The sequence below is a fragment of the Lutra lutra genome, chromosome 10 (assembly GCF_902655055.1).
Source record: "Lutra lutra chromosome 10, mLutLut1.2, whole genome shotgun sequence".
In the NCBI taxonomy this organism is placed as follows: domain Eukaryota; kingdom Metazoa; phylum Chordata; class Mammalia; order Carnivora; family Mustelidae; genus Lutra; species Lutra lutra.
The window spans coordinates 102,737,270-102,742,516 of record NC_062287.1 but is presented as its reverse complement, the minus strand read 5'-3'; positions in this window follow the sequence as shown (position 1 = coordinate 102,742,516).

Sequence of the window (5,247 nt, the reverse complement as noted above, 5' to 3'; positions counted from 1 at the left end):
GCCTATGTTGTAAAGGAGGCATGTTGTTTTGAGTAAGTTAATGATTGTGATATGCCAATCCCTCTAAAGTATAGTGCCCAGGTCAGGGGCCACTTGTACCCAGAAACAATTAGTGTCAAGGTCTCCTGGTGATTATGATGCTCCACCAATTATACTCACCTGTTCTGCTCCCAGAGTTGTACAGGGAATCCCAGGTATCAAGTGGGAAAGTGGAGTCAAGAATCCTTCATCATCTAGCACCCCCTGTGCCTGCTCCAAAGCAAAAACCCTCAAGGGGAAAATCATAGTTCTGATGGCTAGTCTTCCTCACCACCTGATTCCTCCTTCTCCCTCACAACCTGCAGCACCCAAAGGTGTCCTCATTGTCATATCCCCCTTTTCTCCCCCAGAGCAGCAACTCATAGGCCTTGATGCCTTAAACAGAAAGGAAGATGTCTATGAGAAGAGGCTTCCAGGTTTGGTTTCTGATGAGATAAAAAGGGGAAAAGAAAAAGCTTTGCTTCATAGTCCTATTTTTGAGAAACCAAAAGTAAACATTAATTCTTTCTTCTTCATTGCATTATTTTTCTACCAAAAGCCATATCTCTTCCAGATACATGGAAGTTCAAGTCAATATTATTTGCTGTGGTAGTTAAAAATTTTATATATTTAGATAGCTGTAATCCTGCAAACAACCTTGTGGGGCTAGTCTAAATGTCCATATTTTACAGAAAAAGAGGCTGAGATTTAAGTTCCTTTCCCTGAGTCACACAGTACAGTAAATGGCAGAGCTAAAACAAGGTTTGAATAAATGACTACCTGAGTAGAATTCTTGAATACAGGTGCCAATCAAGGGAATGCCATATGAATGAATACCAAATGTACTGCTATCGTGTAAAGGTACTTCATCAATGAGGGTTATTGTTTGTTAGCATCTCTCTGGGTGATTTAAGTAACAAGGAGTTCACTGTGCTGAAAGAGACCTTAGAACCAGTCCTGGGAACAGAGAGTATCTCAGGAAAGTTCAGGAGGTCTAGGAAACATGAAGTATAGGCACATTCTCCCACAAGCAACTCTCTGGTTACCATGCTTCACCCACTCAGGATTCAACAGGTCCAGTGAAAGCACCTGGTTGGCTGATCTTGCATCCATACCAGGGGTCCAGGTGAACAAACTGTTTTATTGAGTAAGAATGTGACATGATTAGAAACAGGGGTGGAGATAGCCATGCTTTAAAAACATGCAGTATGTTCCAGAAAGTTTGCTTTGTGCACCCTGTGAATTATTTTATCATCTTCAGCAGCTCTGTGAAGTAGACAGTATGATTGTTTATATATCACTGCTCTATAAAAGCTTCAGGTGTGTACATGGCTTGCTCAATGTCCTGTAGATGCTCAGTTTCAGGATCTGGTCTAGAACCAGGATCACCCAATCACTGGAAACTCCTGGTTTTAACTACTGATTTGTATTATGACTCTACCAGTGCTAGGTAGGGGAGACTCACTGGAAAAGGGGGAGGAAGCAGCCTCCAGTCCAAGTTCCTTTTGGCTTACTTGCTAATCTCCCAGAAATAACCCTGAACACTGTGGACCTCGATGCATTTATTCTAAACTAGCTTGATCTGAAAATATTCTTTTTCTTAAAAGATTGTATTTATTTATTTATTTATTTATTTATTTATTTATTTATTTAAGAGCAAGACAGAGAAAGGTCCCACGAGCAGTGGGAGGGACAGAGGAACTCTTAAGAAGAATCTCAAGTGGACTCTGTGTTGAGCTCGGAGCCTGACCCCAGGCTTAGTCTCATGACCCTGAGATCATGACTTGAGGTGAAATCCTGAGTTAGACAATTAACTGGCTGAGCCACCCAAGCACCTCTGAAAATATTCTTGAGTCAAGGGCTGTCTTATAGTTTTGGCAATACACTTTCAATAGTTGAACAAACAAAAACTCTTAATATTTACCTCTTTTTACCTTTTTGTTGGCTTCCACATCAATGAGGAAACTGGCAGCTCATGTGGTCTCAAATAGCTATGGCCATCAGAAGCTTAAGGATGATGTTTACGTTCATTACATCAGAGGCCTTTGGCGAAGGCTCTGGAGCCTTGGGCTCTGGAACCAAACTATCTAGATCTGAGGTCTGGCTCAGCAATTTCCATCATGTGCAATCCTGAGTAAGTTTCTTAATCTCTCTGTATCTTTATGTACTCCTCTATAAAATATAGAGACTAGTGATGTTTTACGTCATAGGGGAGGATCAATAAAACAGTATGTTCACTAGTTAGAGTAGGCTTAGTAGGGGTGCCAGGGTGGCTCAGTTGTTTAAGTGTCTGGCTCTTGATTTTGGTTCAGGGCATTTCTCAGGGCTGTGGGATTGAGCCCCACATCGGACTCTGCACTGAGGACAGAGTCTGCTTGAGGTTCTCTCTCTCCCTCTCCTTCTGCCCCTCCCTCGGCTCTCTCTCTCTCTCTCAAAAAAAAGTATATAAATAAATAAAAATTTTTTTTATATTTTATTTATTTATTTGACAGAGAGATCACAAGCAGGCAGAGAGGCAGGTAGAGAGAGAGGAGGAAGCAGGCTCCCTGCTGAGCAGAGAGCCCGATGCGGGGCTCCATCCCAGGACTCCGAGATCATGACCTGAGCCGAAGGCAGCGGCTTAACCCACTGAGCCACCCAGGCACCCCAATAAATAAAATCTTTATAAAAACTGTGTTTAGTGTGTTGTTAATTAGTCAGTGTTAGTCTTTATTATTCAAAAACTACAGTCCTAACAACTGTAGACCATTTTTGAATTTCTGTTGTTTACATTCTGTTTTATTTTTAAATTTTTATTTATTTTTAAAATTTCTTTTCAGTTTCCAGAATTCATTGTTTATGCATCACACCCAGTGCTCCATGCAGTATGTGTCCTCCTTAATACCCACCACCAGGCTCACCCAACCTCCCACCCCACCTCCCCTCCAAAACCCTCAGTTAGTTCCTCAGAGTCCACAGTCTCTCATGGTTCATCTCCCCCTCCAATTTCCCCCAACTCCCTTCTCCTGTTTTCTAACAGAATGTCCCTAAGCAGATTTAAAAGTCTTCCCTGGTAAATAGCAAATCCTTTCTCATGAAGTATGAGGAACCCCTACTGCAGAATTTGTTGTAGAGAAATATGTATTCTCATGGAAAGAATTGGATTGAGGAAACTGACTTTAGAAGGTTTGAGACCATGAAAACACCATCAAAAGTAAGGACATTTATAGGTATATAGAGAGAATTGGCTTTATAGTTGCTCTAAAACCATAATAGGGACCTCAGGTGAAGTGACACCATTACCTACTCACGTATCTTTCCTTTAAAATAATTAAAATTATCAAGCCCAGTGATGGGTATTAAGGAGGGCATGTATTGCATAGAGCACTGGGTGTTATACACAAACAATGAATCAGGGAACACAACATCAAAAACTAATGATGTACTGTATGGTGACTAACATGACATAATAAAAAAATTATAAAAAACAATTATCCATGTTTCCATTAGATCAGTCCACAGAACTAGAGGTCATGTTTTACATTCCCCTCTCTCTCAATCACTCACCAAATTCTGTCAATTCTATATTTGCACTATCTCAAATCAACCTACCTCGTTCTATGACAACAGCTATTATATTGCTCAGGGGCCATCACCTCTGTGCATATCCCTCCAAGAGACACCCACCTCCCAGCCATGTTTCTCCAGTCCTGACTTTCCAACTGGCTTCTATCATCTTGGGGATGAATTTTGAAAGTTCTTATTAAGAACTTAGGGACTGATAACTGCCTTCTCAGTTTTTTGTAAAATTTTTAAAATTTATTTTCAGCATAACAGTATTCATTGTTTTTGCACCACACCCAGTGCTCCATGCAATCCCGGCCCTCTCCAATACCCACCACCTGGTTCCCACAACCTCCCACCCCCCGCCCCTTCAAAACACTCAGATTGTTTTTCAGAGTCCATAGTCTCTCATGGTTCACATCCCCTTCCAATTTCACTCAACTCCCTTCTCCTCTCTAACTCCCCTTGTCCTCCATGTTATTTGTTATGCTCCACAAATAAGTGAAACCATATGATAATTGACTCTCTCTGCTTGACTTATTTCACTCAGCATAATCTCTTCCAGTCCTGTCCATGTTGCTACAAAAGTTGGGTATTCATCCTTTCTGATGGAGGCATAATACTCCATAGTGTCTATGGACCACATCTTCCTTATCCATTCGTCCTTTGAAGGGCATCTTGGTTCTTTCCACAGTTTGGCGACCGTGGCCATTGCTGCTATAAACATTGGGGTACAGATGGCCCTTCTTTTCACTACATCTGTATCTTTGGGGTAAATACCCAGTAGTGCAATGGCAGAGTCATAGGGAAGCTCTATTTTTAATTTCTTGAGGAATCTCCACACTGTTCTCCAAAGTGGCTGCACCAACTTGCATTCCCACAAACAGTGTAAGAGGGTTACCCTTTCTCCACATCCCCTCCAACACATGTTGTTTCCTGTCTTGCTAATTTTGGCCATTCTAACTGGTGTAAGGTGGTATCTCAATGTGGTTTTCATTTGAATCTCCCTGATAGCTAGTGATGATGAGCATTTTTTCATGTGTCTGATAGCCATTTGTATGTCTTCATTGGAGAAGTGTCTGTTCATATCTTCTGCCCATTTTTTTATATGCTTGTCTGTGTTGTGTGTGTTGAGTTTGAGGAGTTGTTTATAGATCCTGGATATCAACCTTTTGTCTGTACTGTCATTTGCAAATATCTTCTCCCATTCCGAGGGTTGCCTCTTTGTTTTGTTGACTGTTTCCTTTGCTGTGTGGAAGCTTTTGATTTTGATGAAGTCCCAAAAGTTCATTTTTGCTTTTGTTTCCTTCGCCTTTGGAGACGTATCTTGAAAGAAGTTACTGTGGCTGATATCGAAGAGGTTACTGCCTGTATTCTCCTCTAGGATTCTGATGGATTCCTGTCTCATGTTGAGGTCTTTTATCCATTTTGAGTTTATTTTTGTGTACGGTGTAAGAGAATGGTCGAGTTTCATTCTTCTACATATAGCTTTCCAGTTTTCCCAGCACCATTTATTGAAGAGACTGTCTTTTTTCCACTGTATATTATTGAAAAACAAAAATAAAACTGGCGGCATCACGTTACTTGATTTCAAGATTTACTACAAAGCTGTGATCACCAAGACAGCATGGTACTGGCATAAAAACAGACACACACACCAGTGGAACAGAGTAGAGAGCCCAGATA